This window comes from Hippopotamus amphibius, chromosome 1, assembly GCF_030028045.1.
Source record: "Hippopotamus amphibius kiboko isolate mHipAmp2 chromosome 1, mHipAmp2.hap2, whole genome shotgun sequence".
NCBI classification, from domain to species: domain Eukaryota; kingdom Metazoa; phylum Chordata; class Mammalia; order Artiodactyla; family Hippopotamidae; genus Hippopotamus; species Hippopotamus amphibius.
In genome coordinates this window covers 193041428-193068512 of record NC_080186.1, presented here as the reverse complement: position 1 = coordinate 193068512, position 27085 = coordinate 193041428, and positions in this window count along the sequence as shown.

The following is a 27085-nucleotide window of genomic DNA, read 5'->3' as shown; positions in this document are numbered from 1 at the left end:
CCAATCTAATGGATTTTGTAACTTGTTTGCTCAATTCTTAGTTAGTAGCTATTCTCAAGATTGTGATTTTTTTAAAAAAATGCGTATTAAGTGATTTTGCTCCCTTAGAAATTCTGTAAATTACTGATTGAATATGTGAAACATTTATGTCCTATATCTAAATGAGTAAAAACTTCATTCACAAACTATTGCTCTGGATAGCAAGAGATGTGCTCATTTTTTCTGCCTAGCTAAGAGAATTGTTTTGCTTAGCTTGATGCTGTCAAAGTATCTTTAAGAAAGAATAAAATGTGAATTGATCATGCTCATGGATGATTTTCTGAGGTTGAGTCAAGAGTAGTATAAATGGAAGGACATGACAGAACTGGAGAGCAGTAATTTCTTTCAATCACTAGTAACCTGTGGGTTGTTCAATAACTGACCTACCAGTAAAAGGCTCCATCTTTCATTACCAGTTCCCTGTTATATTTGGATCTTTTAGTCTACTCACATTTCAACTTTTATATTAGGTATTGAAAAGCCATCCTTACTAGACTTGTCAATTTAGATGCTATATGGATAAAAACTGGTGCAAATATTTTCTGCATGTTCCTCCTTATAATTAAGTCCAGTATTTGGTAATAATAGCTAAAATATATTGAATACTTCCTGTGTAACAAGAATTATTTGAAGTGCTTAATCTGAATTAATTTACTTAGTCTTGACAGAAATCTTGTCAGGTATGTTTATTATTCCCATTCCACAGGTGGAGGAAGTGAAATACTGATTAATTCATTTGCCCAAGGTTTCACCACCACCAGGAGACAAAACCAGGATTAGTTTCCACACATTCAGTCTCCAGAGCTTGTGCTTTTAACCACAACTTTACCACTGTCAAAATGTGAATATTTATACTATTAAAGAATAGCATTTATGGAGTACTCTTGCCAAAAATATTAAACATGAATTTGATTAATCCTCTAGATCCAATTTCCAATTTATAGGAAATACAGAGTGTAGAGAAAAGTATTAAGGAAACAGAGATGCTGTCAGCAAAATCCAGACTGTGGGAAACTGGATAGTACAAGGAATCTAGTTTCTTTAGCAAATAAATTGCAAGGAAGAGAGAGAGAATGTGCATGTAAGAGGAGTGGAAACGTATAGATTTAAGAAGACTTAAAATATGCACTCCCATGTTCATTGCAGCATTGTTCATACAATAGCCAAGAGGCAGAAACTACCTAAATGTCTATCATTTGATGAACAGATAAAGAAAATATAGTATATACAATACAATGGAATATTATTTGGCCCTAAAAATATGACAGGAAATTCTGCCACTTGAAGCAACGTAATGAACCTGGAGAACATTATGCTTAGTGAAGTAAGCCAGACACAGAAGGACAAATACAACATGATACTACTTATATGAGGATTCTAAAGTAGTCAAATGCATATAAGCAGAGAGTAGCTTGGTTGATGCCAGGGGCTGGGAGCAGGGGGAAACAAGGAAGGTAAAAGGATACAAAGTTTTAGTTATACAAAATGAATAAATTCAAGAGATCTGCTGTACAGCATAGAGCCTATAGTTAACAGTAGTGTATTGTATTAAAACAGTATTGTATTAAAAATCTGCTAAGAGAAGAGAGCTTATGTTACATGTTCTTATCACACACACACACAAATAAATAAATATAAATAAATAGGGTGAGAAGAAAGTTTTGGTGGTGATAGATATGTTTGTGACATCAATTGTAGTGATGGTTTCACTGTTATATACTTATCTATTAACTCATCAAGTTGTATACATTAAATATGTACAGCTTTTTATATGTCAATCATACCTCAACAAAGTGGTTTAAAAAAAAAGTAGGAGGTTTAGTAAAGTTAAGCCACCAGTAGCAATGAGCATTAATACACTTTAAAAAAAAGAGAGAGAGAGACTTAAACACATATCAACCAGTTAACAGTGTGTGGATTTTATTTGGACCCTTACACAAGAAAAACAATTTTTTAAAATTATATGATGTCCAGGATTTCCTTCAAAATAATATTGGGTGGGACGAGTACGTAAGGGTATAGAAAATGTCAGATTGGCATGGATTGAAAATAATTGACAATGTGTGATAGAAATATGCAGGTTTATTCTACTTTTTGGTCTCTGTATATTGAAATTTTTAAAAATTAAAAGTAAAAGAAGTAAAAGAATTAGTAGCAATTCCTTCAATCATTTTCAAAAAACTGTGATTTATAACAACATATGAAATTAGTTACTACATAGGAGTAAGCCAAAAAGTTTCAAATGCTTATGGCTTCATATTGATATAATGAGCTGCCAATTCACATATTTGAATTAGCTTATGTTTTCTTTCGTAAAGAACCCTGCAAAGCATCATTGTGACTTTAAGGGTAAAACTATAGGAGGAAAACTTATTTTCAAAACAAACTGACAGCAAATAAAAAGATTGCAGAAATCCTTCAGAGCAGAGAGAGCAGAGTATGATCAGATTTACTGTAAGTGGTACTCATTTATCAAAAGTGATTAAAGTATAGTCAGGATGTACCCTGAAGTACCCACTTCAGTAGACAGACCGGAATATATTTAGGAAATATAGAACACTGCACTTTCCCTATGCTTTATCTTTCACAAACCACTCTTGTGTTTTCATGACATGGAAAATACTTGACTGTGTTTTCATTGATGCTTAGGACATGAAACTTGTAGCAAAGAAACACCATTATTTTTCTTTTAAAATGGATTATATTTAGTTAAACAAAAGGCACCATGTGCACTATGAATTTTTTCCTATAGTTATAGGAAGATAAACTTCCCAAGAAAGGGAATCCCTGACTTAAAAAAAAAAAAGGTAGTATAACCGTAAAAGCTAGATAATGCCACAAATGAGAATAGCATCAGGCACAACAGGAGTGCTAACTTTTGTTGGTAATGCATGAGTGATTTCCTTCAAGCAAGCATAACTATATGCTTTGGGAAAACCATGCCCTAGTGGTTATTAGATGCATTTTCCTTCAGAAATAACTGCTCTTGGACTTCCTAGGTGGCGCAGTGGGTAAGAATCCGCCTGCCAATGCAGGGGAAATGGGTTCGATCCCTGCCCCAGGAAGATACCACATGCCGCGGAGCAACTAAGCCCGTGCGCCACAACTATTGAGCCTGCGCTCTAGAGCCTGTGAGCCACAACTACTGAGCCCACGTGCCACAACTACTGAAGCCCATGCACCTAGAGCCCATGCTCTGCATCAAGAAGCCATCGCAATGAGAAGCCCGCGCACCACAATGAAGAGTAGCCCCCGCTCGCCGCAACTAGAGAAAGCCCGTGTGCAGCAACGAAGACACAGCACAGCCAATGAAATAAATTAATTAATTAATTAAAAAAAAAAAACCTGCTCTTAAAATTAACTATTCAAGGTAAGAGTTCTGAAATATATAGTTTTTCAAAAGCCATATTTTGGCCTTTAGATAGCCAGAAGGAAATCATTGTGAATTTATGGGGTTAGAATCATAAATATGTAGCATCTGCAGTACACTGTGCTTGTGAGAACTACTTCATCTGCTAGAGTTACATTATTGCATTTGAGTAAGTTAAGCAGAGTACTTCTAAACCTAATTTTGCTTGTTTCGCTTCTCCACCATGAGTCATCAATGCTTGTGACAGAGGGGACAGTTTGAGAGGTGTGCAACTCCTCATCCCCCTGTTGATCTCCGTTCTTTGTAATAGAAATTACAAGTTTGCATTATCATTCAACAACCTGCAGGGGAGAGGAATCAGATTGTGAGTAAAGCACGTACCTGACAAAATGTCTGTTGCGTTACATGCAACAGCCTTGCTGCTGCCAGTAATCATGGGATGACTTGCAACGTTATACCACTGTGTCGTTTCACAGCCAGTCATTTCTGTAGGTTTTGTGCATGAACACATGATATGCTGGGTTTTTAGATAATATGACAAGATTTAGTAAAATCCTTTTTTCGGTAAAATACTGAAGACCCCCTAGTTGTCTATAATAATTTAAAGGTTATACCTAGTTTTTAGATGTTTGTGAATAGGCAGAAACAAGTCTTTTACCAAAAGATAATTGAATTTCTAGGAAATTCAGTATTTGCTAATTGTATTTGAGGTACAAAGGATTGTTTTAGAATGCTTTTTAAAGCAAATAATTTTATTTACAATGTTCTGGGCACTGCTTTATGTAGTCTATTCAGCTTAAAGAGATAAGATAAATTATTAAGAACTTTTGTTATTTGCTTTGGACACAATGACACTTTTCTACTAATTGTGACTCTTTTTCCTCAAGGAAAGGATGGTTTAAATTAAAAATAATTATTAATTTATGACAGTTATGATTCCCAAGAAGGTCATCTTCCATTATCTGTACAAAATATCTGTGAATGAACAGTTAGTAGTTACATTACGGAATCAAAATGTGTACGATGATTTCATGTATCTCTCAGTGTTACCCATAAAATTGCCAAAATGAGAGGATGAAACAATTGGGTGAAGATTCCTTTATTACCTAAAAATAGTTTCAAAATGAGACTATATTATGAACTTACTAAGTGATGAGAGATGGTATTACTGCCTCTATCATTTTACACAGTGTCCTAATTTTATGTCTCTGTCATAAATCCTAAAAGCTGGAAAAAGCAGTAATTTGTCACCTTTTAGTTTTCCTCAATTCATAAGTCTCCTTGAAAAGCTGATCCCATTTGAAATGTTTCTGCACATACCAAACAAATATTTTAATTCACAAGTCAACATTCGCTTATTCCAGAGTGACCATGTTTCCTTCCTGGTTCACAACTTTGCTAGCTGTGTTACTATTATTAGTACCCATTTTCACTCTAAAATAGCCTTGGTTAGAAAATTAATTGTATAGTCAGTCTAGTTCATAACTATATGCATAAATAGTTCAAAAATTCTAGTTGATTTTAGAATTCTGCCCTGTGTGAAATGACTCTTATGCAATCATAATCTGAGTTGTCATCTGTGATGGAGTTCAGGACACATATCCCCCAAATATGGTATCTTGGCATATTGAGTATTTTAAGCTGAAGGAATTTGAGAAAACAGCAGAAGCAGGAAGATGGTTTTGACCTTTCTCCCACCCTTCTCCCCTAAACATGTTAGAAAACACTCACGTGAGAGGTGTCCTCCCTGTTCCAGGAGAAATGGAACATCCTTGTGTCTGAAGACAAAAAGATGCTGAGAAGAATCCCAATAAACAGGCCTTGCTAAGTTTCCTCCAGTTTAGTACACTTGCCTCATACTCCTTGATCTGTCATATTTCTCCATGACTGTCCACTCTTCATCAAACATACCATAAAAATATACAGCTATGTTTCTTGGGTCTCCATGCCTTTATGAAGGTTCTCATGTCACATAAAACTTATATTAAATACATTCGTATGCTTTTCTTCTGTCAACTTGCCCTTGTCAGTTTAATTTTTGGACCCAGCCAGGGGCACTAAGAAGGTTAAGGGAAACTTTTTCCTCCTTTATATTTGTGCTTTTTCTATCAATGTCAAGAATAAAATAAGAAATGCTGAAAATTTAAAGGGCTTTAAATTTATGATTTTTTATCAGACTAGAAAGTATGAATCAGAACTTATTACATTAAACATTTGTATTTTATTAATTTTGGTGAAAAAGTAGAGTTCAATGAGTTGTAAAAAATACATTTGATCAATAATACATTGACACATAAGCATATGGATAGAAATCTCTCACAAATGAAAGTACAGTAGCCTGACAAATATTTCAGCAAATATTTGTTCTGAAGCAGACGGTGCAGCAATGCCATTGCTACAGAATGTTAAAAGTAGAAATTAAAATATAACAATGTATTTATTATGTAAATTCTATTGAAAAGTTAACATTATGCATATATATATTTTTTAAACAGGTCAAGTACAACACCTTAACTGATCAATGGGGAAATCCGCTTATGACATTTAGATTCACCCATGACCTCATGTAAAAAAGGGACTGTTTCCTGTGGATTTTTTTTAAGGACATTGGATTGGCATCAATTATCCCCAGGGAAATGGAAAACCCTGAACTGACACTTTAAAGAATAAAGAGCCCTGTAGACACCTCTAAAGTGTGTTTTAGTAAACCACGCAGAGTGATGCAACAGTACCCTGAAAGTAACTATCAGAATGAAATATGGATAATAATTAAGTAAAATGTTATTTGAGATTTTTATTCCCAAATGGTTCATTGCTTTCATATTCTAAATTCCAGTGCCCTTGTAGGTCCAATTAAGATGCTTAATTGAAAAATTCCAAGTAAGCAGACTGCCCTGGCACCCAGAGGGGATTACGCCTAGTAATGATATTTCTGAATTGGACAGAAAGGATACTCGCAATGTTAGCAGAGGAACATATCTTTGATAATGGAACATTTATTCTCCAAGCGTAAAGAAAATCAAGCTTGAGAATCAGGGATTCTATGGGAATCTAGAATTTTCTTTTTTCAGGTCTAATTTTAAACTATCTGTCCCTTCATTCTTTCCCTCACAATCCCTTAATTCTTAAGTAAAGGATAAAAGTACAGCTAGTGGTAGCAAATTTTAATTTATTAACACAATTTCCTAGTTACTATCTGTAACTTTTTTTTGAAATGCAGGGTGAGGCAAGCCATTCTGTGACTGCCAGGTACTCCTTCCAAAGTAGAACTAGTAGAATATTTAAGTTTATAGTTTAACTATGGGCATTAGAGAAAAAAATTGCATACACTCATTTGATTTTAATATACAAACTAGCACTCAATTATGCCTTATGTTGAAACAATGCTTTTTATGACGCACTTTAATTCTTTTTTTATAAGAACTTTTATTTATTGTTTTATTTGTCATATCACATTGCATGTTTTCTGTATCGTGGATGAATACCACACAAAACATGGCAGAAAGTGAATTATTTGTATGGTATTTACATTTCTATGATATATTGTATTGAAATAATTGTGTTGTGTCTTTAACATTTCTCTGTTAGGAATTATATTTATATCTTATTTGTGAGTCATTCCAAAAATAGGAAGAAAAAATAATCAATAATAGAGTATCGTTAACCTTAATTTAAAAAGTTTAGAACTCTATCCATGTTTATAATAAGAAAAAGATGAATAGAATATAGGGTCCAAAGGAATTTCAGTAATAAATTTTTTAGATGTAGTTGACTGTGGTCTTTGTCAAACTCTGTGTTGATAAACACAATTTTTGTGTTTCCTTACAACAAAAGGAAGGCTAAAATTGGATATAGACATGGTCTTTGTATTTCTATCGAAAAATGATTTCCTTTTAGTATTTGTTTTTTGTGAATTGCAAGTAATCGTGAATAATTATTGTTCCCACTGCATTGCTCTCCTTGTTAAAACTCTCCCATTCTGTGTTTGAAGGTCATTCTTTTTTTCATCCACTGGCATTCTAACCCAGTACTCAGATAAACCAACTACTCTAATTTTCATACATTAATTTTCTCTGGGTGTGGTAACAATAATGCTGACACTTTTCTCACTGACCCAGCAAATATTGGTAGTCCTTAGTCCCTATCCAGAAATAGTCTCTGCACATAACCTGAATATAAAATTAGTGCCCTAGCTCATGGGACAAAAGACGACACTAAAAGTGTATTTATATTGTTACAGGGCTGCCTGGTGTTCAAATCTTCCTGATTATTGCAGGTTTCCGGATTCATTTGCTTCCAACTTTACACATTTCAACATTATATATCTGGGTTAAACAAATACTGCTTGTGTTCAAGTATTCTGTATTTGTCAAGAAGTTCAAATAAATTGAAATTAATTTGCTCCTTATTCTATGTACCTCTAGAGGGACAAAAGCTAGGGAAACAATTATCATGCTTTTGAAGCCAGTTTATACAGGTCTTTTTTGCTTAATTATTTGAGGAATTGAAACATGGTCTTTTCTTTCTAGTGGTGATATTTTGTGTGTCTTTGAAATATACAACCAAGAGAAAATTGCTAAACATATAGTTTTGTCGCAGTTCAAACACTTCCTGCTGGACAAGACACTTTGACATAGGTCTTTATCTTCTGTATACTCTGTTTGAGAGAACTGGAGCTAGGTGTAGTTTTGCTTCCAACAGGTGTCATGACAGAAATTTTCAAAACTGATGTGTTCTTTGTTGTATATACAACTTTCAAAATTTGTTTTTCTGTCTTCTGTTCTTGTTGAAAATTGTACCCCTAAAAGAAAAACCTTCCTTCAACCTCCTGACTTTTAAATTATTGATTAGTTAATGACTGCTGTGAGGCATTACCAAGAATCCTGGGAGCAAAATATAGAAAATTATGAAAAAAAAAAAAAAGTAGAATGCTAAGAGCATGGTGTATACCAAATAAGAACATTTCATTCCAACGAGGTTGCTATAGTTTGTGGTTTAGGTGACTTTGGTCCTGGAACATATGATCAGATATAAATAGGATGCCTCTATTTTCATTGAGAGTAAACAGTGCTTATTAAACATGATCTTTCTTTTGTATGAACGTGTGTCTTTAACTTCCTTATTTCAGAGACAGCAAAATGTAACACATGTTTCCATTTTGGCATAAGTTTTAGTACATTGAAATGTTTATTTGCTATCTGATAGGAGTGGGAAAATCTACCTTATCAAGAGGGCATCACTACAGACAAATTTTTTGCCTCTTATCACTATGTATTCTCAAAGTTAAGACAAAATATAAGCATCTGGGTTAAACCAGTAATGCTCACAATGAAAAATTCCACATCTCGCTGGCAGTGAAATTTGAATTGAATTGTTCCTTATGCAATACCACTGTGTCGCAGGTTTGTTGTTTTAATGGTCACACCCATGCAAAGTGTTTGTGTGAGTGTGTGTGTGTGTGTTGTGTTTGATGAGGAAATGCAGTGTATAGGATACTTCAATTGATATGATACTGAAAGTGTCTTAGTGTTTAATTTTTTTTCAGTATTTAATGGCTATTTATATCTAAGTTTTATATTGCAAAATAATTTAATGTATGAGTATATATTAGGTGAATAATAAGTAAATGTCCATTTAGAGCAGATTGTCTATAACACTCTCATTTAGACAAAGCTTAGTTTTAATTTGCTTAAAGCATCTTTTTTAAAAAAACAAAGTGAGTTAATATCAGCAAATAATTCATGGAATTTAAATTGAATTACTATACTGAATTCAACACTTTTGGAACTGGAAAATAAAACAACAAAATACTAAAAGGTACCTTACATAATGTACAAATCAGTTGCATGGGTATTAACTTTTTTTATTTTCAGAAAGTGCTAAGTCTCTCATTCTTTGAAATTTCTTATAAAAAAGAAATGTGTATTATCTTTTATTCAAATGGCTGTAAGTAAAATAAACAGCCTGATCTTAATGACTTTAACTCCTGTATTAACTTTGTACGTACTTGCGAATTATAGGCACAGCTGAGTAAATTACAGGAAGAATAATTAGAAAAACAAGAACAACAGGTGAACGATTTGGTCAGGGTACCAAAATCCTAGGTTATTAATTTATTTATCTATCCTTTTCCATTTTACGGTTTTCCTCTTGATACTGGATACTGTGCTCATTCCCTAGTGCTCATTTTAATGAATACTTAACCATATGAAATATTTGTTCACTTCAACGGAATTCCCCTTGGTTTCAAAAAAAAGAATGCAGAAGCCATTTCAGAGCTTAATTAGGGAAATTTGGAACCTCTATGCTAGTTCAATCAATTTTATCACAAGTAAAAGCATTTTAACTATTCCCTTTGTCTATACAATCATTTGCAACCCAGCAGAAAAATTCCATTCCTTCCACAGTAAGCTTAACCAAGCAGGACAGTCAGTTGGAGTGAGGTCACACTGGAAAATGTTTTTAAAAGGGTTTTCTAACCCTTTTAAAAATTTAAGTTAAGTTTTAATGAGCATTGCAGAAGAGTTAGATCCCCAGGGGGCAAATCAATTTTGAGTGTTACACTGCCTGTTCCTTTTAGCTTCTGAAGCACTACCTTAACTGACTTCTCCATGCTTATGTTGAGCCAGATATACAGGATGAAAGAATGCAAATATACAGCCTTGAATTTCTGCCTTACCCAGGGGTCACCAAATCCTTCAGCCATTTCATTTTTTTAAGTGGTGAAAGGGATGGAATGGGTGGAACAAAGTAGTTGGCTATTTCAGCACTAAGAGAAGTGTGAGGTATAAGGTGGGCTATGGAGGGTTTGGGAGCCTTCATTAGGATATGCTTAGTGACTTTGCCCCCTTGGGTCTAGATCAGCTCCTGGTTTACAGAAAGTTTAAAATTCAGCCTGGGACCCACTGTGGTTTAACATGACTGACTACTGAAGGATGAAGGAAAGCTACCTAATGAAGTTCAGACCCATGTTTACTTTTACTTTTTCCTTCATATATGTGTTGTTTTAGGGATTTTTGGATTCATAATGTTAGACATGTAGGAATCTCCCCTGCATAGTTGCATAATCGCTTCTTTTTCATATATTACCTCAGATAAACTGACACCATGCATCTTCCTAAATGGGCATTATGCTCCAGAGTGTACTTCTCTGGGACTATTTACTACATTCTGCTGTCTCCCTGCAGTAAGGAAATTACATATTAAAGATTAACTGAGCATATCATTTCCTCTCTCTAGGCTGCCATGAAGTAAGTCTACAGACTGCTGCTCAGTATTTTTGCAGCTTACCCCTGTGGAAGGAAAATTTTGAGGCTAGATGAGCACATGTTCTTCATTCCATCCATGAATCAATATTTAGCCTCCTAAAAATGTTAAATAATGCACTGTAGTGAGTCCTTGTTCTAGAAGATATGTTATTACTGTGTTTACTTATTATCTTTTAAAATTTTTGCCTAAAAGTCTTCTTCTCAATGAGGCCTACCTGACCACCCTACTTAAATTTGCAACAGGTATCACACCCCAGTCTTTATTCTCCAACCTTGCTCTGTTCTTTTTCCCATGGCATTTCTTACCACCTAACACAGTGTATCCTTTTTCTTATTAATAAAAGTATAGTTGTAGGTACATAACTAAAAATATAAATCAGTATAAAGTGAGCTCATGTAATAGTGTATTCATTTTTTTCATAGCTGCATTTTACACGATTTCATATTTACACCAAACCTATGTAGCCTAATTCCTATTTCACTGAAGAGGAAATAGAGTAAATAACTTGTTTCAGGTCATGTGGTTTGTAAGAGGCCAGGATGGCGTTTAGGCCCGTTTATACCTGACTTCATTGTTCATATTCTTTATACTTTCCGGGTGACTTTATCTTTGACACGTCTGAGAGAAGGCCTTGAACAATATATGTACAGTAGTCTTTCCTTCTCTGAGGTTTCACTTTTTGCCATTTCATTTACCTGCAGTCAACCATAGTCTGAAAACATCACATGGACAATTCCAGAAATGAACAATTCATGAATTTTCACTTCCGTGCTAGTCCAAGCAGCATGATGAAATCGTGCGCGCAGTACTTCCTGCCCAGGGTCCCCAACCGTCAACATCTTCTGCTCCTGACATCTAACCATTGACATCACCATGGCTAGATGACTCAGGATCACCTGAAATAGATGTATAGTCAGAAGGAGACTAGGAGCCTAATGCTACATCACAATGCCTACATCATTCATGTCACTTCATCTCATCCCATAGGCATTTTGTCATCTCATGTCATCACATGGGTGAGTACAGCATAATAATATATTCTGAGAAAGAGAGAGAAAAACCACTTTCATATAACTTTTATTACAGTGTATTTTAATTGTTCTATTTTATTATTGGTTCTTGTTAATCTCTTATTATGCCTAATTTATAAATTAAGTTTTATCATAAGTATGTATGTATAGGAAAAAACATGCTGTATATAGGGTTTGGTATTATCAGAGGTTTCAGGCATCCACTGGGTGTCTTGGATAAGTGGGGACTACTGTAATCATATGAGTGTGATTAAATCTTGAGTTTTTAATGGATTCCTATTGATTAGAAACTTACTTTTTTTTTTATCTGAATTTGCTTTGGATATTTTAGTTCCACTACAGTAGAGTAAATAATCCCCAACTTAGGATAGCTCAGTTCTTCTCAAAAATGGAGTCTAATCACTGGCCAGAATTCAAAGCTGAATTTAAATCTGTTGGCTCCTTAGCATTTACTTGACTTTGACTTTTATGTAATTGTTAGACTTCTGGTGCTAAGTGACACTAAGGATGACTGGCATCTTATTCTTATACTTAGGTATTTTGTAAACATTTTGTAGCTGCTTCATAAGAAAATGTTTGCAAGTATAAGGAGCATAAACAACAAAAATTGTAGGCAATTTAATGTAATTTTCCCTGGGTGAATTATTTTAAATGTCTTTACTGTGAGGGTGTAATTTCTTTTAGACTTTTTGATTGGATTCATCCTCCAGTTTGGAAGCACAATAAAGAACACAAGCTATTTAAAATCTCATCAACAAGGGGAAAAAGATTAAAAAGTTGGGCTTATTAACATGAATTTTTCAATGCATTATTACATCAGACAGGATAGGTTAGATTATGCTGAGGTAACAGCCTGAAAATCTAAGTGGTTTACACCAAAAGTTATTTCTACCTTGTGCAACACATCCATCACTCGTCAGTTACTGTCCTGTTCTAACCTATTTACTCTAGGACACAGGCTGATGGATCAGTCTCTGTCTAGAACATTACCACTAATTGTTCCAGAGAGAGGAAAGAGACTTGGCAACTCACATGCTGGTCCTTAAAACTTTTGTTTAGAAATGACACTTTGTGGGCCTAATAAATCACCGTGTCCATCCCTGAGTTCAACAAGGCAAGGAAGGAAACAGGAGTCACATATCATAACCTGATTGTAGTGGAGGAGGGGGGCAAAATAATTTTAAAAAGAAGTGAAGGAGTAATTTTAAATATTACTAAGATCTACTTAAATTATCTTTTAAAAGTTGACTCAGAGTTTTAAAAAAATGTTTTTATCTCAAAGAAACATGAGAATATTTTCCCTTGGTTTTTGCTTTATCTTAAACATAGCTGGGAAGTCTGTGTTGCGCTGTATACACATATATAACTCTCCAAGATAACCAGTGCTTTCCATTGATGGTCAAATCAGTTAGAAACAGCACTCCCTACAACATTTTGGGGGAGTAACTATATTTACAATGAGAAATAGTCTGTGTTCTAAAAATTCACTCGTTTGAATAGACCCACTCTAGGCCTGCTTTCCCAGTCTTTAGTATCACCTCACATGTTTACACATACACGTCTGTTGGCATACTTCTGTCGAAACGGAATAAGGTGTCAACCTCGCTATCCAAACTGTATTGCATTTTACATAATGAGAACACAGCTGGTGCAGTGGCTTGATTCCATATACTCTGAACATATGGTTTAGGGAAGACCAGAGGAGCTCTGATCAGGAAACTTGATTCCAATTAGAAGAGATGTGTTAGAGTCCATAGTCCTGTGAAGAAAAATATTGTTTTATAAATATAGGCTTCATTAAGCACCTGTCTGCACAATTTACTGAGGTTATTCAAGTTTAAAGTGAGAATAGCAATGAGGGATTATGCTTCAGTTTGAATATCAAAATTTATTTTGACTTAGGTCAGGACTACAAAGTGTAGTGAAATATAAACCTCTTTCATGCACATCTTACTACTGGCAATCTGAAGATCGACTTCAGTATCCCTTTGGGTTTCTGAATCACAGACAGGCTAATAGTTTTCCTCTTTGTTCAAAGAGACTTTTGGGTAGGATTTGTCCTCTTGCTGGAGATATTCAAACAGTAAAGGTTACATTCCTATTACAAATTATTGTGTACCCCAAGAGTGGGCAAGAGGTAGGTGGGATAGGAACATGCACAGTGCCCTGTGGGCGTCAAGCCTTTCTTAGCCCCAGCACAGAATCAGATGGCCCCTTACATTACGTCTTTTATTCTGGGTATTATTGGCTGCCTTAGGCTTTGGGTACTTTTTAGGTAAACTTTTTCCTCAATGTCAGAGCCGAGTATTACAGTTCTCTCCGCTGCTTCCTAAGGCTTTCCCTTATTAGTCTTGAACTCCCAGCATCCTGAGCAGAAAGCTATTCCAAGGGGGCTACTGGCCAATAACTGTGTTTTCCCCTCCCTCATTAATGGATTACTTTATTCATCAGTTTTACCATCTAGAGTGCCTCATGGGCACTACATTGCTGAACATTATTCCTTCAGGCAACAGCTCCTTAGGAAGCATTTTTTGATCTCTTCACCTTGCCTGGTGAAGTTAGATTTTGAAACAGAATGAGATCCGTGTATTTCTTCCATACTCCATTAGTTTAAGGTGATTTCTCATACTGACTGAATTAGTGTATATTGAATATGGGAGTCAGTTTCTCCCTCTGTTCAGTGGCTCCCCTTAGAGATATGAGATCCAGAAATATGTGGTCTTGTGCACAGAACTTGATGGGTACTCAAGGAATGGCTCTGACTTTCCTACAGCTTGTGAGAGGCCAACCATATGTTCTAGGGATTTTCCAGGTATTCTCTATTTACCCCTTCAGGTCCATCATTCTCCATCTGGTTCTGTGGCCTGAGAGGTTATCATTTTCAGTTGCATGAGTGGGTACCCTTGACCTCTGGTTCTGCCAAGTAAGTCATTGCTAGGAGAGTTGAGGGTGAAAGGAGAGTGAGGCAGGGACATTTATTCCCACAACTCCCTCTCTACTGCCTTCCTTTACAGCGGCTGCTCTTTCACTCCTAAAGGGTGACATGACTTTCCACATGGCCAGCCCTGGCATTGTGCATTATCTCTTCCTGGTTTACCTTAACAGTATCCAGAGTTTGTAAATAGTCCCTAAATAAGGGCTCCTCCCTTACCCCTTTTTTTATAAGATCATTCCTTCTGTGACTTTCACAGATACAAGGGCATTTTGTAATCATACGATTACAGTTGTGGATAACTGATTCAATCCATATGTGCCTTTACCATGTATGATGCATTCCTAAGATGTTTTCTACACTTTGTGGATGCAACTGATGCTGTTTAATTGTGTTTCATCAACTCTTATTCTACAGTTGTGCTCTTAGTTTCCTGAGGTAAAACATCTCCCTTACCTTACTATGCAGTCTTCCAGTTCTGATAATGTGTCTTCCTAGATTTGGGATACAACAGTGTGTGAACACCAATCTTCTACAACGTCGAGCAGATGTAACTGTTTTTTTTCCAAGAGACCTGGGGAAAATGATTAGAATGTGAAAAGGGTCAGCTAGTTCTCTGATTGATTTTGTAATTCTGAGCAAAAATTTTAACATCTGTAGATTTTAATTTCCACTTATGTGAAGTAAGGAAGCTGGGCCAGATGAGTGCTTCTTTCCATGAATATAGTTTTATTCCTTTATTAAGCCTCATCTATATGCCAGGGACTCAGAAGACTGATTTTGGTGTGTTAAAAATCTAGAGCAACTTGATGGAGAATGGTGCTAGGAAGTGTCATTTTTACTCCTAAATTACTTTCCCTGATTCTAGCATTTCCTAACTTGGGATCCATCATCTTTCGGAAAATCCATGGATGGTTTTTAGGCAGGGTGTATAGTCCCTTGATTGTATGTTAGAAGGCTGGGTCCATGTACATTTCTCAGGGGTGAGTGTCCATATCTGACACTGAACTCATAATAGAAAAGTGACTTCCTTTCCAACAAAAAAAATTAAGGACCACTGTCTTTCCTTTTCCTCACTCCTACTCCTTGGAGACATAAGAGTGTTAAAGTTCCAGGCTGCCAAATATATAATTAATATATGACCTACTGCCCCCATAAATGCATTTATCATGTATCATGAGCCATCTCCTTTTCACAGGTTTTCACATTTCTTTAAAATATTCTGATGGATTTTCAGATCAACCTTTGACTTGTAGAAATGAGAAAGAGGCTTTTTGTCTATGTGACTTTCTTTTTAACTGTAAATAGCAGGCATATTCAAGGACTCTTTTTAGGATAAAAAGGAGAAGATTTCTCTCACAGAGGAAATCAGATTAGTAGTCTTTATTTTAAAATTGTCTATTCATAAGTTCTTAAATTAAAAAAATAAAAAATAAAATAAAATTAAGTATCTGAATTCTGTTTTTCAGTTGTTTTTCCTTCTCTGAAGCACTAACTTGTCTAATGGAATTCTCATTGAAGTTTCTGTCTCTATCACACTGCACTATCAAGCCTTTAGTTTTTCTTACATTAATTTTTTCCCTCCTGTTTCTCCTTATAAAAGGCATCAGGTCACATTTACAGGATAGTAAGTGTGGTAACACATCAATATTTTCATATAGGATCAAATTCTAGAGGAGGTAGAAAATAACTTTGCCTATGGGTGATGTTTGTATTTTCAAAATATCTCCCTCTCTCCTATATATTTCAATCCAGTTTCCATCCTCAATATTCACCCAAAACACTTTAGTTAATTTAACCAATTATTGTGTATCTGTCTCTCAACCTGCCTATCTATCTATCTAATCTATTTTTCTATCATTTCTCTATATTTATCAACACTTATAAAGAAATTTGAGACAGTGTTCTAAGTACTTTACAAGATTTAGCTCATACTTTTTAAGAATTACCTTGTTTTATCCTCAAAACCGGTGATTCTCAAACTTTCTGTCTCAAAATCACTTTATATTCTTAAAATTATTAAAAATCTCGAAAAGCGTTGTTTATGTAGGCTTAACATGTTGATATTTTCCATATTCTAAAATAAAATTGAGATAACTTGAAATATTTATTTAGTAATTGTTTTGACAACAATAATGAGAAAGCCATTGTAAGGTAACATAATTTTTTATGAAAATAAAAATATTTTCCAACACGAAAGCAATGTAGTGAAAATAGTGGCACTCTTTTATATTTTTCAAATCTTTTTAATAGCTGATTTAATAAAAGACAGCTAGACTTTCATATCTTCTTCTGCATTCAATCTGTTGTGATACGATGTTTTCTAGGAAGCATATGAAGAAATTACAGCCTCATTTAGATATCTAGTTGGAAAATGGAGGACTATTTTAATAACCTAAAGAGTATTTCAATGTTGAATTCAAAATCATGTCAATAAATTTTTCATATTCTCTTACATTTGAACATTGGAGTATTTTGAACATTGAATGGATATTTTTACCTATGTAGAATTTTGAAACATTATTCATTAGGCATTTGGAAAATGTTGGTTCACTGAGATACACAGGTCTTGGCAATATTTACACATTTTTTTATATAATATAAGATAAAAATGTATTAAAATTAGTATTTTTACTTGTTCTTCAATAACATTCTTATAAGAAATTGACTTTTTTTCTTTTACCTGCAAGTGGACTGTGGAGAAGAATACAGTGGTAATAATACATTGTAGTGCTACCTCCTAGTCTTTTGCAAGTCAATTCAGTCAAAAAGGCAAATAATGTCTTAACATTGTTATGAAAGTAGTCTTGATCTCACAAACTTCTGAAAGGGTCTCTGGAATCCCCTCGTGTACACAGAGCACACTTTGATAAGCACTGTTCAAAACAGCCCTGTGTTACAAATGAGAAAACTGAGGCAAAGAGAGTTTAGGTGGCTTCCTCTAGGATACCTAGCTAGTAAATGAAGGAGGTGGGGTTCTAACTGGGGTAATCTGCTACCAAATCCAAGCCCTTAAACTCCATTTTGATAAATCAAATAACATTTTTTCAGCTCTCACTTTATTTTATTGATGTGATTTGTCATCACCGCTGTTTCCCATCTCAACTGCTTTCTTACCTCTGCTTCCATAGCCTCATCCTCTCTTAGTTTTTCTATGCCACTTAGGCAATTATTTTTCAGCCTTCTTTGCAGTTTCGTTCTCCTGTAACCATCCATCCTCAAGCTGAAGTACCTTAAGGTTTCATCTTTCCTTTCCTATCTTCTTCAGTTTAAACTCCCTCTAGGCAATATCCATGTGCATGCCTTCATTACTATTGATATGCAAATGCCTCCGAGATTTATATCTCCAACTCTGATTTCTCATCTGTGAAACACTTTTATTTTTAACTCATTTTACATGATTTCTTCCTTCCAACATTTTCTAAACTCTGTAGTACCATAAGTAGGACTAGGCACCCTCTTCTCACCCATGACCTCAGCCTAAAGCTGCTTCTTTTCTATATCCTATTTAATGAATGTCATTACCGTCTATCCAGTTATAAGACAGGAGCCTAGGAGTTATTCTTGTTACTTTTTTTTCTCTCATGCCACGGCTCCTTTAATAACCCCATCCGTGACTTTTCCACTGTATCTTATGTGGTAACTGAGTAGTCCGCCTCTTACCCATTTTCCACAGTGGAGGCAAAGTATCATGCAAGTTCAGGTCTTTTTCCTTTCTGCTGGAAAATTTCACAGCCTCTTCATTGCCTTCATGATAAAGCCTAATACCTTAGGATCACCTACAAATAGGATGACTGTAGGTCTCCAATCATTTAGTAACTGGTAACCCATCTATGCCTAATGTTATCAGTAGAAACTCATTTCACTTTGAAAAGCGCCTTGGTTTGCAGGAAGGATCCACATGGCTACCCTGCCTATGGATGTCCTGCATGATTGGGTCTCTGATCTCATCACCTACAAAGCTTTTTCTTACTCTGGACTTCAACAAAAGCAGCTCTCTTCAAGTCCGTGACGTACAAGCATTTTAATCCACTTACCTCCTTTTATTTCTTCAGATTTCATCTCAGCCTTCACATTTTAGAGTAGGCATCCAGATTTTAGCACCATAAACTTCTCTTTTGTAGCTCTTGTTTCATTTGTAGTATATAGTTTTGTGATAAATTTCCATATCCCATTTTAGACTATAAGCTCTGTGGCGGCAACCAGTGTGTCCTTTTAGCTCACTGTTGTGTCTTCGGCGTTTTTCAATATTTGGACAAAGTGGGCATTCAATAAAATTTTTTGAAGAAACAAACAATGCCGGAGATAGTAATTCATATTTTTTACTAACATCTGTGAAAAAAAATAATATTTAACTATTTTTGAACACTTTTTAAAATGAAGATATGAATAGCTTTAAACATGGTTAAGATCTCCTTTTTCTGAGTTATTTCATCAGAGAACTTTGCCTTTTTTATAGGAAGAGCTGAGGAAATGAAACTTGAGTGGGGGCAAGAAAAGATCACTCAAGAATAGGCGAGTGGCAGGAGTTAAGAGTGTGCATACGAGTGTGCGTGTGTGTGTGTGTGTGTGTGTAGTTTGTTGGTGGGACAAAGCTGTTGGGAGGAGATTATTTTTCTCTCTTTAACTGCTGCTTTGCAACCCTGTGGGGCAAAGCCTCAAGTGAGATGCAGATACCCGTGCAATTTTACAGTTTAAGCACTGGAGTAAAATATTTTGATATAGGCAAGCCAGTAGACCTTTCTGTTTTTTTTAATTTTTCCATGGTGAGAGGGTTCATCCTTGGCTCACTGGTCCCTCCAGCACCACGGCATTTGTTGCAGTTCACTGCAGGAGAGGCAAGGGGAAGTGGTGTAGTTGTGTGCCAAGAGGGTAGTCAGAGGGGTCACTGTAGCTTTGTTGAATGAGCACATGGAGGATACAACCTCTGCCCCCAAGTTATCAGAATTTTTCCAGAAGCTGAATATTAATATAATACCCTGAGTCACAGGTAATCTGATAACGACCTCTGTTATAAATGCCTTGAAGAGAGCTTCTTTAAAGGGGTCACTCTGGGATCATGCTCAGTTTGACAAATGTTCTCATGTATTTTAGCCTATTGTTTGCTGGTGGATCGAAAAGTATAAACTCTGATTCTAATGGCAGGGACTTTATTTTTAGCTAAAATTATGAAAACACCAGGTGACCTCTGATCTACTGCAGAGTAGGAGACACTTCACAGTGCTTTGCTGACGTGCAAAGTGGGACATGACTCCTGTAATTACATGAATCAAAGCTCCTCCTAAGCCTCTCTGCTTCTGCCTTGAAGGCAAATGATGTAAGAACTGCATGTCAAAATATCTGAGAATATGTTGAAGGTCTATGCTACTTAGCTTAATTAGCCCCAAGGTGTGGTAGGTCATCTAGCCCCTTGAAAGGTACCAAACACATTTGAAATACTTTTTTGTGTTGTGCATTTTCTGTGACTTAATGGTAGTTTTTATTTAGCAGTTTGTAGAAATTTTCCCAATGACTAGTATTCAGTCATCAAGACAATGACTAAGAGTGTAAGACTTTTTTATAAAAGAAATGAAAAGAAATAACAAAATGTTCTTATGAGTCATCAAAATTTTCTTTCCTCATGATTTTCTGTAACTTTACACTTTGTGATTATTCCCCTGTAACTTTGCAGTTTTAATACAGTCATTGGCACCAGTGTAGAGAGACAGAAAACTTTTACCTCTGTACTCTCCCTGTTATTAAATGTGTAGCAATGATGATCATTTCTTTAAATCTAGAAAACTAGTCAAAGAAATCAATTTTAATTCCTGCAGATCTCACCATAAATTCATTATTAACTTACTGTGTGATTTAAGTAACAAGTTAAATATTGTCTTACTTGATATTTTTGTTTTATAAACAAAGTTTTCAAAATTAAATCTGTCTTCTAGAATGAAGGATTAGAAAAAAATAATGTACATGTAAAAACTCAGAAACTTGATATTTTGCAACTTTTTGCTCAAATTTTATAAATGTTGTATTTTTCACTTAGAATATAAATTAAATGTCACCTGTGAGCATTTTTGAAATAGATGATTCATTTTGAAGTTTGAGTTGTATTATTATACATTTGTGCATAAATTTTAGAATAAATGTCCTATTAATATTTCTCTGACTGATAAATGTTTATTAAACACTAGTAATGTTGTCGTAATTAAAACTATACATCTTTACCAGCCAATGTTCATTAAATACACATCTGGACTTTCCTTTATTATAGAATGTAACACGCTGAATTATCATTATTTCTTTGTGTCTCTCCTCTCATCAAGTATGAAAACATCTATTGGAATAACATTGTGATTTATTTAAATTTATGTCTACCAAACAAGCACAATTTCTATTCCATTGCCAGAACTCAGTAATGGCTTGTTGAATGGATAAAATATCTATAAAATGCACATAATCATAAGGACGTAAACTTACAAATGAGGGAATTGACCACTCAGGACCCAAATTCAGACAGGTAATCCCAAAACAAATATGTCAGCAAAGAGGGTTGCTGACATGCTGTGGAATTACTAGAACTGATAAATAGCTTCTTGCTTTCTGGTGAATATGTGGGTTTGTGGGAGAAAAGGGTGTTGTCAGGCTGACAGGGCAGAAACAGTGGAGGGTGAACATACGAAAAGGTCTGAGAAATTCAAGATAGACAATGGAAAAACATCATCCTAAAGTTTTGTTAATTCATTCAACAAATATTTATTTAGTGTTTGCTATATGCACTGTTTTAAATTGTGAGAATATAGCAGTGGACAAAATAGGACCCTACTCAGAATCCACGTTTTAGTTAGTAAAAAAATTTTGGAGGATAAAGAGGGTTCATTTATTAGAGAGAAAGATGTTCTTCCCATTGTAAGTGCAATGTTTTAAATCATCTCTGAAAAAAAGATCCCCAGAGAAGAGATTCCAGGATTTCCACCCATTCTTCAATACTTAGTAGATCTATCTGGAAAGAAATTATTCCCATTGGTTTACTTAACCCTCACATGCTGCATTTTAAGGTAGTTTCCTCAGAGTCTGTGTCCTTAATGGGAATGAAGGTAAAGAAAGAATAAACACTAGGATGAAATAAACGTCAGGAGAGGAGTTTTTAACAGGAGAGACGAGAAGGAGAAAAAGGAATAAAAAACTATATTTAGATTTATTTCTAGAGCAAGGGGAAATGAGAAAAGATGTTTGTGCAGACAACATTCCTACTTGGCTGAAATCCCATGTGATTATATTTAGACCTAGATATTAATTTTCACGGTCTCTCATATTTCTTTATTTTACTCAATGTGATAAAGACATTATTTAATCCATTTTTTATTATTTACTTCTCTTTAAACTTCAACATATTGTAATTTTCTTTACCATTTAAGGGTAGATTTCCTTGACTATCTTTTGTAATTTTTACCTGTTTTTCTTCTGATACGTTATTCCCCAAATATACCATGGTCATCTATTTTGCAGGAAATTGTTGTATTTCTTTCTATTATTTTGTGCTTTTTAGAAATAATCTTTCTGTTTCAGACATTAGAAGTTGCACATTTTTAAATTAGAGGAGTCCTGGGATTTCATTGGGAGGGTTCTTGAAGCTATCTCTTTATGAAACTCTATCTTGGCATATAATTACAGAAAAGACACTTGCCTATATCAAAACTTGGGGACTAATGGAGAATGCAGCAGGGGTTCATCTTCCCAGGTGATGCCACCAATATACAGTGCATCTCTCAGTAATGTAGCTATAGTGATCACTCTAGTTTCCAGATCATTCAACATCATTCAAAAAATATTTTACTCTGCCACTTATAATTTTATTTATTTGATTTTCTAATTTTTTCTTTTGTATTAAATGCACTTTAATAAGCTACCACATTCCAACACAAAGTATCATTCTAAGACAAGGTAAACATAAGTAAAATAATCACTATGACCTTTTTTATTTCTTCTTGTACTTCCCGTTCGCCTATTGGTTTCCATGTGCTCTGGGTTCAACTAAAATTTCTTGCTACTGCCTACACACCCAGTCTTCTTTCTGCATAGTCTCGTTTTATGTGGACAAAGACATTTTTTTGTAGGTAAAATAATCAATTCACTGAAAATGGTGTAATTTAGTAGTCTCCAGATTGTGGAAATTTAGGGACTTAGGTATTCTTAAACTCAAGTATGGTTTATTAAACCTAAGGACTTAGTAGTTAATACAAGTTACACATTTGCACAGTCATTCCTAATGTTTATAAAGGTGTATGTTTTGCATAACATTTGCATTGCTATACTTGTCAGTCACCTTTAGTTATTCCTAGTTTGCTGAGGCTAGACAGTTGGTTGGGGTATATATAGAGGCATGAAGCTATCGGAAAAGCTGTTAAATGTATTTGGTCACATAAATGTGTAGAAAGATAAAGCGGAATGCAGGGAGAGAGAGAGGCAAGTGTGGGCTCCTTCGTGACCATAAATTTATTGGACATCATTCTTTCACTTTAAAACTACTCAGATCATTAGTCTGATTCTTCCTTTTCTCCATAGACTTGCACATTTTAACTAGAGTATTTTCACTAACTGTGGTCCTACTTCACCCTTTTAAAAAGTTACCTTCCTATGTGGTTGCTCTTTTCCTTTTCTAATGATAGCACACAAGAAAATAGTTTAAACTGTAACCTCTAAAACCACTTAATCAAGTCTTACCTATAAAATGGAGTGTGTATCCTCACCGCAGTACATTCACATTGGCACTGGAAAAGTAAAATCTTAATTTTTAGAGTTATGGAGTTGAAAGGCTACCACCACAAAATGTGCATGATGACATTTACACAGCCTCAATGACACGACACTTTAGAGTGAGAGCTCTAAGTCTCCTGACTGTGGCCCACCTGCAAGTCATTATAGACCATAATATGTTTCTCAAGTCCTGACCATATTATTTATAGAGCTTGACCAGCCTGTCAGAGAATACTAACAGCATTTTATACTTCTGCTGTGCCCTACATCTCAATGTTTCTTACTAACATGAATACATTCTTATATCACTTCTGTGCGGTATTGGATAAATATTATTACATCAAGTTTTACAGATGGAGAAGTAGAAAATGAAGCACAGATGTTAAATAATTTTCTCCAATCCCAAGTCAATATGTAGCACTTTTCTACAGGCCATATAAATAATACCAAGGATCAAAACTGATGTGTAGGGAAGTAGATATGGGTGGAGGGAAGCAGGGCTCATTTAAGCCAATTGAATATGGAAGAGCCACAGTGGGAGTAGTTAAGCTAAGAAGGTGATTGAAAAAAAAAGAGGGATTAGGTCACTATGATTTATTTATAGCTTCTATCCTAGTAACTTCCCAAAAGAATTTGCAGTTGGAGAATTAGGATGTCTCTTCTCCCCTAAGGTATTTCTGCAAGGGAAAGAATGAGAACAGACACTAGGAAGAAAATTGCGTTAGATTTCTAATGAGGGATTAATGTTCAGTTGGTCTAGTTATACTCTGGTAGTGAATTTGTAGATGGACTAAGGAAAGAGTTGGATGAGAATTCATATTTATGATATCTTTAGCACTAGAGCTCTCGTCTTTATTCTTTTTTCTCCCCTTAATCTTTATCCACATCTGCTCATGCTGTTCACTTCCTTTCCTTGAACAAAATACATATATAATATATAATATAATATATAATATGTATGTAATGTACTTATGCATATTTATAATACATATTGAATATATATAGGATGTATTTTCTCTTTCTTATATATATATACATATATATATAAACATCATTACTACTATCTTAATATTTTGATTTTCTCAGGATCTCAGATTAAATCAAAGTTTACTCCACATGCAGATTCCACATGATTGAATAATCATTTAGATAATTATGTCTTTAATATCTGTCTCCCACAGTAGACTCCATGAGAACAGTAACTATCTGTCAAGTTTCCACCTCTACTTCTATCTCTGGTACATACCACAGGCTCTTTCATATAGTAGGTGCCCAATAAAAATTTCATGATCCAGTGATGAGTAAATGGAAGAAGGAAGTAACAGAATGTTGCATTTGAGTGGGTCTTGATCAGAGCCTAGGGAATCCCCCAATACTGGAACAATGACTGTTTCAGAGAGAAAACTGTGTTCCCCTGCAGTTTCAAAAGCTTACTAAGACTCTCTGAAGGATAGTGCGTAATGTGCCGGTGGACTGTATAAGACACTTGTGGAAAGTGACTTTAGAATAAGAGAGTGAAAGGGTTTAGTTTTTTAACCTGTGGAGAACCTAGGCTTCAGTTGAATAGTATAAACAATTTGAGGGAACTACTTGAGAGCAGGCTCTAAAATTAAGTTAAAGGATTTTGTAATCATCCTGGGAACAAATTAAATGGGAGATTTCAGTTACCCATTTTTCTAGTAACAAAGGATTAAGTGGGAATAGTTATTGCACACCAAAGAATAAAGGTGCACTGAATTATGAAGACCATATTTGGCTATTAAACTGCTACAAATAGTTTCTTGATTACTCTAAAATATCATGGATATGTTCTTCGTTACTTTGTTTTAGGCAGTGAAGATTCAATAGCAGTCAGGATCCCTAACCTCATGGAGGCTACATTCAATCACATAGAAGCAGACATTACCAACATAAACATATAATATAAATATGGTCATTTTATATCATGACGTTGCCATAAAATCCGTCTAGGGAGTGGATTCGTGATCTCCGAAGAAAAAGAATTTCTCCTGGGGATCAACAACAAGCTGCTGCTCAGGTTCAAGCCACAGCATAACAGTTTATTAAGAGGGGAGTACAGCAGCTTCTGGCACAGACACCAGAAGGGGGTGGAGAGAGAGGCCTGAGAAGGAGTCGTACGTGAGCAAGTTATATACCTTCAGAGCAGAGTTAATTACAGTCCCCAACTTAGGACTGATTATTAGGGTTGATTGTTAGGACTGATTGTTTCTTTAGAAATGTCCGTGATATTCAGAGAATTTCGTTACTCAGTGATCTTGTGACGTCCCAGGTAACCCCCACCCTAGCTGTTAATCAGGATCACAAGGGAGAGTCATAAGAATCAGTCTTAAAGAATGAGTGAGGTTAGCTCACGTTTTTCCAGTTCTTCCACCCCTCCGCTGGCCAAGTCAACCCCTGGAACTCTCAGTGATAAGCATGACAAAGAAAATAACACAGTGTACTAGGGATTAGGGAGTAACTAGGGTAAAGGTGGAGGTGGATGGCTTTTTTCAGTCCAGTTGCCTGAGATACTTTCTCAAAGGACATCAAATTTGAATTGAATCTAAAAGGATAAAAAAGGAATTAGACATGTCAAGAGCTGGAGGAAGAACATCCTAGGGTGGAGGGTGAGGTGGTGACTGTCAGCCCTGAATGCAAAGGACCCGAGGTGGAAAAGAGGCTGGCGTAGTACTAGGTTGGCCAAAAAGTTCATTTGGGTTTTCCTTAAGATGTTATGGAAAAACCCGAACAAACTTCTTGGCCAACCCAATTTGATGAAGAGAAAGGGGGGTCTGTGTCATTTTGAACATAGCTGTAGAGAATGAACTGCTGTAAAAGGAGTCTAGGGACACCAGCAGGAGCCTTACTTAGGTCTTGCTACTCAAAGCATGGCCCATGGAAGAACAGTGAGTTTACATGGTCTAATTTACTTTCATAAAATTTAGCTCTGGGTGTTACGGGAAGAACAGGACGTTTGAAGACCATAGTGGGGGATGTGAGGTTCTTGCAGAAGTCTATGTGACATTATGGTGACCAGGAGTAGGAAGATGGCATTAGAGGTGGAGATGTAAAGAAGTAAATATCAGTAGAACTGGGAAAGTACTGGTAGGCTGATTGGGTAAGAAAAATGGTTAAAGAGATGTCCTGTAGACACTTGATCTAAGCAATGGATAGATGATAGTATCATCTACTAAGATGGGAAAAGACTAGAAGACAAACAGATTTTGGGAGTTATAGCCATAAGTTTTAAAGTAGACATCCAAAAAATATCAAGTTGGTCTTTTGTTAAGTCAGGATTTCCTAATAGATAGCTGTACTGCAGTTATACCTTATTTAAAGCCACTGGACTTATGTGAAAACAACTGTGGGTGAAAAGAGAGGCATATGCCAGACTTAGGCCCTGAAACACACCAGCGTTTAAAGATTCTCTAAGTCTTTGTTATTCAAACTATGCTCCATGGAGCTACAGCATCAGCATCATTTGGAATCTTACTAGAGTTGCAGAATTGCCAAATTGCCAGACTTAACTGATTTATAACCTGAATTCCTACAAGAAGTTCTACTGTACAAGATTGTATTATAATAAATAAAGAAGACAGAAATGGTGTAATGATTGAAAGAGAGGACTTAACTTGTAACATGTGGTATCAGAAATATCAAGAGGGAAATGTTTTAGGCATGAAGAAGTGGTCAAACCTATGG